The sequence below is a fragment of the Mustela erminea genome, chromosome 11 (assembly GCF_009829155.1).
Source record: "Mustela erminea isolate mMusErm1 chromosome 11, mMusErm1.Pri, whole genome shotgun sequence".
NCBI classification, from domain to species: domain Eukaryota; kingdom Metazoa; phylum Chordata; class Mammalia; order Carnivora; family Mustelidae; genus Mustela; species Mustela erminea.
The window spans coordinates 41,695,252-41,711,142 of NC_045624.1; the positions used below are offsets into that span (position 1 = coordinate 41,695,252).

Consider the following 15,891-nt stretch of genomic DNA (forward strand, 5'->3'; position numbering starts at 1 on the left):
TATGACCTTTCCTTTTCCTTGTCTCAGATTTTTAAAAAAATTATTTCCTGTAATCTCTTTTCAAATGTACGTACCCTTAATCATGGGAAAATCTACCTGGCCTCAGTGTTTATATCAAACATGTGGCACGTGTTTGCCTTGTGGTAGATTTCTGTTCCTTCAGGTGATGGAGGAGTCTCCTTACCTCATCTGTACCCAGGGAGCACCTGATATACACACTTAACTTCCAAATCCCAGTGTCTTGATTCAGGAGGGCTTGGTCACTGTCAGCCTTAGTTTTTGGTAGGACTCTTGAGTTTCTGCCTTCTCCTTTATCCCCACATGACTCAGGAGCAATTGAGGAAGGCTATGGGATATGCCCTTTTTATGGGAAGTAGTCAAGGCAGGAGAACCTCTTATGTGCCCGTCTTTGGGAGGTGATGCATGTACATGATCTCACTGAGTTCTCCCAAGTTCTGTCAGAGGTCAGTATGATTACCCCTCTTTTACAGATGAAGAAATATATTTTGTTTTGAAATGAAGTATCAGGAGGGAGTATCTAGCTTTTTGACCTATCACAAAATTACAAATGAAATTGTCTCAGAACTCAAAAGATCTTGGCCAAAAAGAATCTAAACCGATCTTTCATTACTAGTCAGTTTTATAGGAAAATAAGAAGATGTTTTCACCAGTTACGTGTCTAGAAACACACACAAAAAGGTACAAAATGAACTGTGGGCTAAGTAACACAGCTATTATAGATGGTGAGATAGGAATTCCTTTTAATCTAGATTTAACAGAGCCCTTTGGTCCTTTAAAGAAAATTAAATTAGTGTAATGGAAAAAAAATTAGAGTTCAAAGTCAGAGCTATTGTGCAGACTTTAATGCACAGTCACATGACGTACTTTTTCAGGGTGATGATGATGATGATGGTGGTGGTGGTGGTCAGAGTTCAGAGAGACTTGAGAGATATGTATATAATTTACAACAGAAATTTTCAGTATGTTTTCTCTCAGCCATGGGGTTCAGCACTGTGACTGAGGCACAGTTCAAATGCTGGAAGATTCTGCATTAGGCCTGCAAGGGAAGGAGCTGAGCCAGCCCGAAGACCCCTCTCATGAGCTACTGGGACCTCGCCTCCGAGGGTGCAGGTTGAAGGCCTGGCTCTCTCAAAGTCACTAGCAGTACCACACTTGTCCCCGAGGGCCTGCTATGTAATCTGTCTGGCATCTGTCCCCCAATGCCGAGGGGGTGTGGACACAGCGTTTTCATGCACCCCCGTGGGGGCTGGCTTCCTGAACTCCCCAACGCGAAGTGCTAATGCAGCCTGGCAGTGAGGGGAGCTGAAGCATCCCTTCACCAGGGAGTTGCACCCTGAAAGCTGCTGGCTGCCCTGGGGAGGAGGTATGAGGTCAAGGTAAGAAGATTCTTATTCAGACTTCAGGGGATGGGCAGAAAATTAGATTTAGACAGGCAAAGCAACTATTAATAAAAAATGCCAATGCTTTGTGTTTTCTTTGTGGATGTTTTCTGGTCTCCAGGGGGAGAAAACTGCACAGGCCAGTCTGCATAGCAAGGACAATCTTCTATTTGGGTCTGATCTCACCTTTCCATCTTCCTGCTTAATGGGAAGAGTCCCTCCTTGAAGCAGGGGTAGCTTTGGGTTTCCTGGAAGGATGGTCCCCTCATAGAAGAGTATTGGCAACTCTGGGTTGTTCAGTGTTTGTAGATATTAGGGTCTGACCGTCAAATTTACTGTCTCGTTATTGGAGCGTAGGAAGTAATAGACTGTATTTGACTATAAGTTATTCAGCATTCATCATACTACCACAGAAGCCATATGAATTTACTCCATCTGATAAAAGCATTAATAATTTGTGATGCTGTTTATTAAAATTTAAAAAATAAGGTCCTATTTGTAACTCATCACAGAATACTATATTCTAGGATACTCTGTTACTGAACGTGAGTTCATGAAGAGTGAGATAAAAACGTTTAAGGAAACAGGCTGATGGGGCGCCTGGGTGGCTCATTCAGTTGAGCGTCTGCCTTGGGTGGGGTCATGATCCCAGGGTCCTGGGACTGAGTCTTTCGTTAGGCTTCCTGCTTCTCCCTCTCCTCCCTGCTTGTGCTCTCTCTCTCTCTCTCAAATAAATAAATAAAATCTTTTAAAAAAGAAAAGAAAAATAAAGCCTGATGGTTGATGCCAAAGCAAAATGGAAGCATCGAGGGACCAGAATAAAGTAGTCATGCCCGGTCCCAGGGCTCTGACATGAGACAAAATCTGCAGATCCCCAGGTGTGCAGATTCCACACTGGTCTGTGGGTTCGGCATCCCCAGGGGCAAACTGCCTTCCAGCTGGTTATCTGCTGAGGGCCGGCTTCAAGCCCAGTAGCCAAATCCCAGGGGGACCTAGGCATGTGGAGGGCCCACTGGGCTGCAGGAAGGACCAGGAGGCTCTTGCCTACACTTGTGGTGCACACATTGGGTGCAGAGTAAGGAGCTCTCCGGGGAGGGAAGATGAGGAGCAAGATCCAAAGGCAGAATTAAATGGGACCAAGAGTGTGGTGGGTTTAGGGGCATGATGTGGAAGGATACCTGGAGGTGTCCCTAAAAGGGACACTTAGAAGGAACACTTGGGTGTCCAGGAATACCTAGAAGGTGTTCGTGGCACTTTCTTTCTCATAGTGCTTTTAAGGCCGTTCTTCTGTTGTACCATGGAGGCAATAATGGGGGTTGAAGCGATCCTGTGATACAATCCGGAGACACAGATGCTTTTGCCATCCATGTTTTCAGCATGTACTGAATACCAGAGCCAGAATTCTCCAGTTTTAGAAGGTGCGTGTCCTGACTACTCTGGCTTCACAAGCCATTGAGTACAGAGGTGGTTGACTAAGATGGCCCTTTGGAGGCGACAGGCTCCCCCAGCTTATCTGTAAGCATTCCAGTCTTTGGAAGACTTTCCTCCCTGACCCCCGTTTCTTCTTGGTAACCTCAGGGGTTGCTGTATGTGTTCTGAGACTCAGTTCTGGTCATTGTCTGCTGCCGTGCCAGAAAACAGAGGTGCCCGTCGGAAATGGCCTTTAGCTGGCTGTCCCAGCTGCTGCCCAAGGCGGGTTGCACACCAGTGCTGGGGGAGCTGGGCCTCTCCAAGTCTCATTGCCAAGGAAACCTGACTGCTCTTGTGGCTGCTGCAGCTAGAGGCCCACGCTGCACTCTGCCTTGGGCCTGATGCACTTGGAATCCAGCTTGCTGTCCTGGAGATGAGAACTCCATCTCTAACCCCGCCCTTGCTGTTAAAATCAGCTAGGGTCAGAACAAGGCTGCTTGATCCCTAAGTGAGACTTCTCTCTCTCTCTTTTTTTTTTTTTTTTTAAGATTTTATTTATTTATTCGACCCACAGAGATCACAAGTAGGCAGAGAGGAGGAAGTGGGCTCCCTGCTGAGCAGAGAGCCCAATATGGGGTTTAATCCCAGGACCCTGGGATCATGACTTGAGCGGAAGGCAGAGGCTTTAATCCACTGAGCCACCCAGGCGCCCTGGAGACTTCTCTTTTGTTATTCACTTTTTTATTTGAGTGTAGTTGATGCACAATGTTATATTAGTTTCAGGTGTACAACAGGGATTCACAAGTTTATACATTATGCCATGTCCACCCCAAGTGGAACACCATCTGTCCCAGTACATGACTACTGCAGTGCCGTTGACTGTATTCCTTATGCTGTGCCTTGTATTCCTGTGACTTATTCGTTCCATAATGGTAAGCCTGTATCTCCCACTCCTGGAACGTGTTTTCCCCTCCCCCACCTCCTTCCCTCTGGCAACCTATTCTCTGCCTTTATAGATCGGATTCTGCTTTTAGCTTGTTTATTCCTGTGTTGTTGTTATGTTGTGCTCTTGTTTTTAGATCCCACTTACAAGTGAAATCATACGGTACTTGCTTTTCTTTGTCTGACTTATTTCACTTAGCCTGATACCTTCTAGGTCCATCCACATTGGCCCACTCCTTTAATTTCCACACACAGCTCTTTGTTCCTAGGACACACACCAGCCAAATAAGTGACCTGGGCAGCATGGGAGTTGGCATCATGTACCCAGAATCCCATTTACTCCTCATGTGGGGGCCTCCTGGCTTGGCCTCAGGCCACAGGGTCTGACTCCTTTGTCCCTCAGGGTGAATTTCTGTTCCAGGGATTTTGTGGTTCCTGCCATGGTCTGCCTTCCATGGGGCAACCTCAGTCTGTCAGACATGTCCTTGGGCATTTATACCATAATTTTGACAGTATTTAGATCTGTTATTTTATATGTACATTTTTCTGGGGAATGTCTAGCACTCGTGTATGTCTGAGAGGTACACAACCCACAGGATGAACAGTTACATAACCTGACATATCAGTGGGAGCATCACGATTCCATGAGGCTGGGCTATGGGGACACTGATGGCAGTAACATGGGGCCTCCACCACTGAGAAAGGAGGTTAGGTTGGGTTTGAGGAAACTCATAAAATAGTGGCGAGGAGTCTGCACTGCCCAGGTCCAAATCCTGGCCTCTCACTTGCCGGCTGTGTGAGCTTGGGCTGGTCACTTACCCTTTCTGTGTCTCAGTTCCTTCATCTCCAAAAGAGGGATGACAGTAGTATCTACTTTATGGGGTTATTGTGATGAGTAAATGACTTCATATAGACAAAGCAAGTTATACAGAGTCTTGTTCTGATTACTGAGTTTTGAAGTCATCACACACATCCTGACTCACTAAATAATGAAGTTGCCCTGGCCAGGTAGAGGAAACATCTCAATTAGTATCCCCACAGAAGACTCCAGGATTTTCTGGCCATTCGATGCCATAGCAGAAGAGCAGCACTGACCCACAGCATTCCTCCAGTGTGAATTAGGACCAGGATTCCTACCAGACCTGAAACCCAACTCTTGGACCATTTTTTCACTACCTGAATGACTTGGAATCACAAAAACTGCTCCCATAGGGAAACCAAGACAGCAAGTCCTGGTGGGAAAAGAGCATATTGTCCAATGGGCATTTGGAGCCTTTGACCTTCTGACTCCTAATTATTTTTCCTGTTATTTATACAGCTGAGTCAGAGGTTCCAGGAGAGTGAGGCAATTCCAGGGGGATTTGGGGGAAGAGGGGGCGGTAGGGCATGAGAGGAGGAGAGAAAGAATCGGACAGAATGTTTTCTCTGGGAGTAATCAATTGATTCAGCCGTTTTGGCACAGAAATGTCAATTTACTGGACATCTTGTACAGACTTTCCAGTACCTTTATAAAAGAATGTCTTGTCCATAGCATTTTGGCATTTTTAAATTCTGGGGTTTAGCCAAAATTTGAAAGTTTAAAGGTAGAGGAAAGTAGGGAGATCACAAAAGTTTGAGTCTATGATGGCAACCTCTGGAATTCAGTCCGCTCCCACTTTTTATTTATGTCATTGTCAGAAGTCAGATATGCTAGTGGAGGCAAAGTTTGTTCATATGGACTGAGAGCAGGACTGAAAGGTTGCATACTGGCCCTTTCTGCTTGAAAGTGTGTGGCAGACCTCCATATGTTAAAGGAACTTCACTCACTTTCTTTATTTCACCCTAAGGTCACCCTATGGCTCTGAGGATTTTTTTTTTAATGATAGAGATACTTTGCACGGCAATTTCTGATCTCATTCCGTAAGTCAGTACGATACTAGTGGACATTGCTCATCTGTGTTTCAAAGTAGCAGAGTTTGTGTTTCAAGTGGTTGTTTCTGTCACCAGTTATGCACAAGAGCTCTTTACGCCCCCTTTGCCGGAGAAGTGATACTTATTAAACATCTGCTATGTTTCTGACCTGCATTTTGGCAATTTGTGTGAGTCATGTTATTGAAAAGGACACTGGACGGCAAATTCAGTCCCCCTCATTTTCCTCTCAAGGAAACAGAGGCTCAGAGGGACCAGGTAAGTTGCTCAAGGCCACATAGCAAATAGAAGAGGCAGGATTCCAATGGAGACTAGCTGCAGCCCTGCTCACAACTCATTCTGCTCATTCCTGATGCCCGGCCGTCCTCTACCTGCCCTTTCCAAGACAGTCCCTGCCACTCGTTAATTTGGAGTGCTCTCCATCCTTTCCTGCCACCAGCCTGGTCCGGGGCTTTGCCACCTACAGCCAGGGCCTGGCAGGAAGCCCCTCCCTCATCTCCCAGCTTTTTCCTGTGTCCTCCCTCCATATAGTCCCCACTCAGCGGCCCGAGTGAGCCTCTTTTAAACATTTTATTATGAAAAACACCACATGTACACAGAATGGATTTTACAGTGAACATCTGTATGCCCGTCCCTAGTTTCAGCCAGGGGCATGTTCCTACGTTGACTTGATCACAGATCTGTTCATCTGCCTGTCCCTCTAGGCTTCCCTCAGTCCATCTTACCTTGGGATGCATTTCACAGGAAGTTGAGTCAGTAGTAGCATCAGTGCTCTTCCTTCTAAACATGTTACATGTGTATAGAATAGATTTTTTTTTTTTAAACAAGAAGCAGTTCATCTCATTGTCTTGCTCACAACCCTCAGGGCTTTTATAACCTTTGCAATAAAAGCCCAAACTCTTGCCATAGTGTATAAAGTCCCAAGGACCCAATTCCGCATTCCTTCTGGCTCACTTGGCTCTGGCAATAGTGACCACCTTTCTGCTTGTCAGTCATGGCAGGAAGTCCCCTGACTCAGAGCCTTTGCTCTTGTTGCCCTGCTATGGCTTCTCCTCGGAGAAGCCTTTCCTGACCCCGTCAACTGAAGGAATTTCCCCTGTGCCCCTCTCCATCATTTGACCTTGCTTTATTTTACTGGACATCATTCATCACTTCCCAACATGAATTCAGACATGGAGTTATTTCTGCTGTCTCCCTGACTAGATTGCAGGCTTGGTGAGGACGTAGATTTTGTCTTATTCACACTTGTATTGGCCAGGGCCTACAGCATTTCTGGGGCATGGTAGGTGCATAATAAAGGCTTGAGTAAGTTGCATGGATGATGGAAGGAAGAATAGAGGAAGGAACAAAAAGAAAGCAGGAGGAGGCAGAGAGGGATGGGATGAGGGAAAGGAAGAGAAGAGGAAAGGGGAAGAGAGGAAGAAGGTGGTAGCATGGAAGGAAGGGTTGGTTTCTTGCTGCAGATTTTCTTTTCAGGTGTTGCCCAGTTTCACATCACTGAAGGGAACAGGGTCTTCATCCTTGGGGCTCCTTGCTGGGGGCTGTCCCCAGAATCCAGACCTTAATGGACTGTGAAAAGCAGTGTTGAGGGGGTTGGGAGCAAGGCAGGTTGGCCTCGACCCATAGACCCATTTCCTGCTGCCCTGTGCCATATGCCTGTTACCTCAAAGCCTCATCTTTTAACTTTGCTTTTGAGGGATTTCTGGGGGCATCTGGGGAGGTCACAGAAGAGAGGATTCCAGCTCAGAATCTTGAATTTCTCTGCCTTTGATTCACAAGGTGGGAAAATACTGCCTCTGGAAAACTCTGGACTGTCACAGATAATATTTCGATACTGTTTAATCCACGGTTTCCCCAGACCCTTCTCCTCTGTGGGTTTTTTTAAATAGATTTTCTATAATTTTAATAAGCCCAAATCTCCTCTGCCCTTTGTTCTTGATATGGATAGGTCTTCCATACCTGCTTAACGTCTTGTCCAGTTTATTCTCTGAATCTATCAAGCATGTTCTTGGAGTGGCCAGTTGTTACTGCTCTTGGATTTTTATGGGGTAGGGGTGGGAGGGTAGGGAGAGATTTTAATATTGTATTAAAAGCCTCCAGTGGGAAAAAAACTAAATCAAAGCCTCCAGTGGGTCATCAGTGGAAGAACGAGCATCCCTGGACAGGTGGATCTGATTGTTTCCTGTTGTCTTTGGCTTAATTTACACAGGTGAGAATGGCACAACAGTGTTAGAGCAGAGGCCTCCAAAGATCTTAATCTGGCTTTGACCTTGGGAGTGCCTGAGGAGAGTTTATCTTCTCTCCTTTTGTTTTGTGTGCCCCCCATGATGCCAGCTGCCCACAAGGCCACGGAGAGTGGGGTCATGTCTCAGCCGCTGTGGCAGGGGCTCTTATAAGGACACAGATATTCGTGCATAGCCCCTGTTTCCTTGGACTCCAAGAGCTGCTCCCTCAAGGTGCCCTATCTGAGCCATGTGCCCTGGAGTCCTTCCTGTGTTCTGTACTGGTAGGAGAGGATCGCCCTGCTCCCCTACTTGGAGCTACACTTAGTCACTCACCAAAGCTGCTTGTGGCCCTTATCTCACTTGGGACCCTACCTAAAGAACCCGTATCCACAGGGCTTACACACAGTTCTCTGGGTCCTCACTGTTAACTGCCCCAAGCCCTGTCATCATGGGCTGCCCCAACTTCAACCTGGGCCACTCCTACCTTTGTGTAGATAAATTCACATTAAGAAAGGCCATGGGTTGACTTGCAGCCTTGAAGTTGCTAGTGTGTCTGAACTTGGTTGTTGTGGTACTGAGGCTCCTGATTCCTCATATTCTTGATTGCATCATTGGTGGGCTTGTTCTTTGTGTTCAGAGAGAAATTCCTCAAGGCCTGGTCTCCAGACCGCCTGCTGCTTTTGTCTTCGTATAATTCCCTGTTTTCAGTGTTTCCGGCTAGAGTGGCTTCTGCTTCCTCGGAGACCTAACTGATATGGTGTGTCTGTGCCAGTTCGTTCCTGCAGTATCTTTGAGGTAGCCATTTGTATCTTGCCTCCAGATGATTCCCAGATAGGATATGGACATGGGCCATACGCGACAGAAGATGGCTTTGAATTCAGTTTCCAGAGGCTTAGTTTTCAACACTGCATTGCTTTACCGCACCTCGACAGAGAGGATGGGGAGGAAGAAACCAATGCGGGGTCAGGAAGAGAAAGAAGATTGTCCCTTCCCTCTCTTCTAGCACCAGGCTGCCCACCTCCCCAGACTCCGACATGACCAGACTTTCCAAACTGACATGTACATCCCAGCTGTCAAAGCTGTTCCCTTCTGGTACTATCTGAGGGCAAACGGAGATCCTGACGTCCCACAAGGCACTAGAAAGTTGAGATGCTTGAGGAAATTCTGCTTTACCTTCCATGGCTTCATTCACAAGTAACCTTTGCTTATCCTCTAGGCTTGGATAATTGGCTCATCCTCTGCAATCCCATAGTTCTCTAGGTGGGTTGTTCATGTTTTCAGTGAACGGTGTCCTGCGGTGTGGTTACTGCTGTGCATCTCATGCCTCCACTACCGGGCCGTGGCTGCGTCTTACCCTGTATCCCCCATTCACTTACCAGTGCACAGACCCTGCGGCCCTGACAATCCAAAGACGAACAGGATGCAGCTTTCAGAGTCAAGGAGCTGCTGGTCTGGCGGGGACAGGTAGATACTGTGTAATACAACCTAAGTATAAAAATAGAAAGATCCAGAATGATTTGAGGCTGGGGTGAGGCACAGAGGAGGGCTTGTGGCTCAGAAATGGCTCTCCAGAGTAGGTCATTTCAAGCTGAGGTTTTGAAGTCTGGGTAGGAGTTTTTCAGACAAGGTAGGAGAGAGTGTTTCAGGTATAAGGGAAAGCATGGGCCTAGTGGAATTTGGGGTGGCCAGAACTCAGGATGGGTAGGAGAAGCATGGAGAGAGGAGGTAGGGGATAAGTTAAGATGGGATGGGCCAAGTAATGCTCAGGAGAGGCTTGGCACAGATTAGGTGCTACATAAATGATTTCTGCATGAGATTGCTCGTGTTTTGCAAGGTAGTTGGACGTTTTGTCCTGTAGACTGCCTGAGCTCTGCTTTCATGCATAGCTCTCTTTCCCAGCCTATTTGAATCATCCATCATGGTGAGAGCATGTCCCTGAATGTCAGGGGAGGGCGTCATGGGGGAGAACCGGGGGGGGGGGTGCTGACCGCCCACGAAGCCTTCAGCAGACAGCCAAGCTCCTCTTTAATTAGGGCTCCTCCATCACTCTTGCCCTGTATTTAATGCATGGCTCTTGCCCTGTATTCAATCCATGGGTCTTGTTTTCTTTCCTAACTTCAAAGCCCATGTTTTTATTAAAAAGTCTCTGAAATCATTTTCACCCTCCAACTCTGGTCTCTTCCCATTGTCCTTTGTCATCCTGGTGAGGAGGCTAAGCTATGCTCCCCACTATGGGCTCAGAAGCGTGAGCGATGGGTCTTTCCCCCCATAACCCCATGGGTAGGCAGCAAGGCCCCCTGGTTTTGGCCTTGTTGCTCACCACTGACTTACCATCAGCCCCTGTGGGGAGCCAGGATGGCTTTTATATCCTGCAAGGGCACAGTTTTTATTTTCTTCTGTGAGATATAGGAACCGCCCTTGCCCTTAGTCTCAGTGCCTTTGCATGCCAGAGGTGAGGTGGAAAGAGCAATGAGTTCGCATCTTACCACAAGTGCACACTGTGTGCGTGAACTTCAGCAAGTTATGGATCCTATTTAGTTATTTTGCCAAGTCTCAGTGTTCCTGTCTGGAGTGGGACTTACCTTGCAGGGTCATCGGGCAGATTTGATGTCGAATTCCATGTAATGGGAAGCATTTGATACACAGCAGCGTGCTGCCTCCCGCTGGCTGCGTGGTCTCGTGCAAGGTACTTGACCTCTTGTGTCTCAGTTCCCTTATCTAGAACATGGAAATAATAATCATTCATCTGCTTCATAGGGTTGTTGTGATTACATGAAGTAAAATATGTGAAGTGCTTGGAGCAGTGCCTGGCACATTGTAAGTACTGTGCGAGGCTTAGCACAGTTAATTCCTTTGCCGTTACAACAGCCCCGCACTGAGTCCTGTTACTCTATACATTCTGCAGAGGTGGAAACGAAGCACAAAGAGGTTAAGTAACTAGTTAAAGATTCTTAACTTTCCATCAGTGTTGTCCAGTAGAATATCCTGGGATGATGGAAATGTTCCATGATATGTGCCATCCTGTATGTGTGGCTACTGCAGATTTGGGAGTGGGATAGGCAGAGTCTGCCCCCCGGACACCCCCACTGAAGATGTCCGCATCCTAATCACCAAAACCTGTGACTATGTTTCACTGCATGGCAGCAGGGTTTAGTAGATTAAGTTAGGGATCTTGAGATGGGCAGATTATCCTGGGTTATCTGGACAGGCCCAAAGTAGTCCCAGGAGTCTTCACAAGGAGGTGGCATAGCAGTCAGAGCCAGAGAGAAAGAGAGCTGAAGGTATTACACTGCTAGCTTTGAGGACGGAGGAAGAGACCACGAGCCAAAGAATGTGAGGCTGCTTCCCTAAGCTGGAAAAAGAAAGGAAACAGATTCTTCCTTAGAGCCTCCAGAAGGAATGCTGCCCTGCTAATACCTTGAGTTTAGGCCTGTGTGGCTTCTGTCCCAGAACTGTAAGATAATAAACGTGTGGTTTTAAGCTGCTGAATTTGTGGTTATTTGTTATAGCAATAGGAAGTTAATATACTGACTAACTGGATTTTTTATTTTGTTTGACTTTTTTAGTCTAAACTAAATGTAAATCGCAACATTTGACTAGTGGCTACCATGTTGGATAGTGCAGTTGTAGATAGTAAATGGTAACCAGTAGATGTTCATGAAGTGTTGCTAATTGGAGAGGTCTGATAAAAAGTTCCATGGGGAAGGTTCTATTTTTGCTCCTTTCTGTCCATTCATCCATCTGGGTGTGTAGATACCAGAATGATCATGAGTAGTGGGATTGCCAACACTTTCTTCAGTGATTCATTCTTGATAAGGATTTGTCCATTTCATCTAGGTTATCTGGTTTGTTAGCATACAATTGTTCATATTTTGCTTTCTGTGACATCAGTAGTCATGTCCCCTCTGCCATTCTGATTTTAGTAACTTGAGTCTTCTCTCTTTTTTCTTAGTGTAGCTAATTCTTTGTCCATTTTATTGATATTTTTAAAAAACCTACAAATTTTGGTTTTGTTGATTTTCTCCATCTCTTTTCTCTTCTCTATTTTATTTATCACTGCCCTAATCTTTATTATTTCTTTTCTTCTGCTACTTTTGGGTTAATTCTTCTTCTCCTTTTTTTTCTAGTTCTTTATGGAATGAAAGGTTATGGATTTAAGATCCTTTTTCTTTCCTACTGTAAGCATTTGCAGGCAGAAATTTCCCTCCAGTTTTTACTGCATTCCAGTTTTAGCATGTGATGTTTCATTTTAATTTGTCTCCAGGTATTTTCCAATTTTCTTATGGTTTCTTATTTGACCCATTTGTTGTTTAGGAGTATATTTTTAATTTCCATACATCTGTGAATTTTTCAGTTTTCCTTCTGCTATTGATTTCTTTGTTGAAATTATCATTTTATTCAAGTATCATTTTTAAAATTTCCTTTGGTTCCTGGTGCTTTGTATTTTAACTCTTTGAGGACACTTAAAGATAATTTTTTTAAAAAGTCTTTGTCTAGAAGTCTGATGTCTGTGTTTCCTCAGGGATGGTTTCCGGAGATATATTTTGTTCCTTTGAATGAGACATATTTTTCTTTTTCTTTGTGTACTTTATTTAACTTACTTCTTGTTGGAAATTGGGTATTTGAAAAATAGTTACTGGGATACCTGGCTGGCTCCGCTGGTAGAGCATGTGACTCTTGATTTTGGGGTTGTGAGTTTGAGCCTTATGTTGGGTGTAGAGATTACTTAAAAATAAAATCTTAAAAAAATAAAATAATCACTTCTCCCAGTCTTTGAAGATTGGCTATGTGCTGGGGAATTCCTCTATTTACTGGCAGGACATATTTTGAGTCTTAGGATAAACCAAAGGTGAAGGCTTAAGGTCTTTATAAATCTTTTGTGAGCATGTATCTTATCTGGACCTGTATGTGGTATTCTGAATTCCCCTCTATATACAGATAATTGAGTATTTTTGAACATCTTAATTTCCCAAAGAGCTTCACCTCAGACTCTCCCTAGGACTTTAAATGTTTTATTGTATACCTCTGTTTGCAATCTCTTGCTCAGGTACCTGCAACTTTTATGAACTATGCCCACTGCCTTTTGCTATTTTTGCCAGCCCAAGATGCAAGTTATGCCACTTTTCCTCAGTAAGCTGCAAGTTAGGCAAACAGACATCAGTCCTTCAGGAAGCTCCCAAACAGGTTAAAATATTGCAAATAAGTTCTGCTCTGCTCCCTCTGGTTCAAGAGAAGGAAGTGGGAGCTGGATTGCTACAGACTAAGACTGTTCTATACTGGGGTGGAGGGGTGAGGAATCAGGGACAAGGATCAGTAAGCATGTCACTTCCTACCGTTTTGAATATGGATTTTCTTGACTGTTGATTTGTTTGATTGCTGTCAACCTTTGATAGTTTTCCAGAACGTGTATAAAGTTACTTTAGCTACTCACTAGTTATTTTTTTAAAAAAGTGTTTCTATGGGGGAATGAGAGCCTGAAGCTTCCTAGTAGGCCATTTTTCTACTAATATTTAATTTTCTTGTTGATAACCTATGTTTATGAGTTTTATATAAAGAACAACTTTTTCTCTTATAAGAAAAAGTAAAGATTATTAAGAAAGAGACAAGATCTATTTTTTTAACAAAGATTTTATTTATTTATTTGAGAGAGAGAGCACAAGCAGGGGGAGGGACAGAGGGAGAAGGAGAAGAAGACTCCCTGCTGAGCAGGGAACCTGATGTGGGACTCGATCCCAGGACCCTAGGATCATGACCTGAGCCGAAGGCAACCACTTAACTGACTGAACCACCCAGATGTCCCTAGAGACAAGATCTTATTATGAGAGATTTCATGATAACAAAAGAAATATAAACTACATAGTAAACAAAAAATACAAACTATGTAATAAACTTAATCATAGGTGCTTGGGAACGCAGGTGGAACCACCTTTCACATGGGAGTGAGACCACAAACTGAGCTCTCGGCTAAAATCTTGTATAGTTAACATAAACCTAGCATAACACCCAGCACCTTGAAAAGATGGCATCAGTGAAAGTGCCAGAATCTGAGGCTGATCCTCCATTTCTCTCCAGAATGTGCTCAGCCATACTGTTGAAATTCTTTCTCCTTCAAATGCATTTAGTTTTATTTATATCATTATTTAAATATACATTTGTTTAAACTTCTCTTTATATAAATAGGATTACAAAATGATATAAAGAGGTACAAAAGATGACTTAAGCAAATAGCAAGACATACTATATTCTTTTTTTTTTTTAAAGATGTACTAAATTCTGAAACAAGAGATCACATATCATGAATATTTCATCTTTGTCCATGAATACGCTGCCAACATAAAATTCCCATGAAGTATATATACTGGATATTTTGCAGGGAATGTGATAAAAATTAATTCAGTCTCACATGACAAAAGAGCTCAACCAGGAATACGAAAGATGATTCTGAAAATGGTGAGCATGAGAGCAGAGGGTGGTGCCAGTCATTACGTCACACTGTAAAGTTATAATAATTTAGACTTTGTGGCACTGATTTAGGAGTAAATACAACAATGGAATAGGATAACAGAGAAATAGTCTTTTATATTTACATTAAATATTTGATAAAATAGGCATTATAAATTAATTTGGAAAAAGGATCAACATTACATATAAATATGTGGGGTAACCTACTGGCTTTTGTAACTAAATACTATTTAGGTCATCATTTTTTATTATAAGCCAAAATAAATTCAAGATGAGTTTATTTTAAAATATTACAAAAAGTTAAAAATGTGAGTTAAATATTGATTAGACCTTTCGTGGAGGAAGGATTTTTAAGTTTAAAAAATTAATAGAAAAAGTGTACAGGTATAAAGTATGACTGATTTCACTCAAACAATTTTAACTGCCCTTAAAATGAAAAACAAAATAAAAAGACAAAAAACACACTGGAAAATAGGTTCAATCAATTTTATTGATAAAGACAATTTATCATACAAGGGGCTCAATCTAGACTTTAAAAAATAAAGCATTAAAATCAACACACTTAGGTGATGTGAAATGGTTAATAATTCCCAGAATAGGAATAGGAATTATAACAAGTGAATAAACATGAAATGTATTCAACCTTACAAATGATCTCAGAAATGCAAAATTAAACAAAAGTGAGAAATAATACTTCATCTCTTAAATAAGCTAAAATAAATGTTTTTAATGGTGATGCCAAATGTTAGAGACACAGTAGAAATGGTATTTACACTGGTTACTGATGGCATTAGAAAGTGGTATATATTAATCAGGATGATTAGGCATGCTGCTCTAACAAGTAACTTGGAAATCTCAGTGGCTTGGGATGCCTGGGTGGCTCAGCCAGTTAAGTGTCTGCCTTCAGCTTAGGTCATGATCCTGGGGTCCTGGGATTGAGTCCTGTGTCAGGCTCCTTGCTCAGCAGAGAGCCTGCTTCTTTCTCTGCCCCTCCCTTGCTTGTGTTCTCTCTCTCCAAAAAAGAGAAAAGAAAGGAAAAGAAAATCTCAGTGGCTTCACACAAAAGCTTGTTTCTCACTTTTGCAAAACCCAGTGGCTGGTTGTTATGGCTCTTCTCCATCTGGTGACTCAGGGGTCTATAGTACTAGCTCAATGTATGGTTTTCAGCATCACTTGACAGATGGAACAGGAGGTGTGGAAAACATAGCCTCCCTTAAGTATCTTGGATGTGTGTCATTTCTGTTCAAAACCCATTGGCCAGAACTAGTCACATGACCCCAAACTAATCACAAGAGAGCTAGAAAACTTAAGGAAGCTTGACAAGTGAATAAGCGTACAATGTTAAGTATTTAGTAAATTCTGCCCTTTTGGAAATCAATTTAAGGTAGAAGTCAAATGCAATAATGATTTCACTCCTGAATATGTATTTTCAGAAAATAGAAAAACAGTAAAATGTAAATATATAAAAAGGATCATTGTTACATTGTTTATAATGATATCACTACAGCGTAATTACTACCATTGCCCTCTTATACACAGTGCAG

General features: G+C 43.4%; 1 long non-coding RNA gene across 6 annotated transcripts in view; it reads left to right on the forward strand.

The window, feature by feature from the left end:
- Positions 1 to 15,891, forward strand: part of LOC116569568 — a 107,802-nt gene that overhangs the window by 51,457 nt on the left and 40,454 nt on the right. The gene's annotated exons all lie outside the window — the stretch shown is intronic.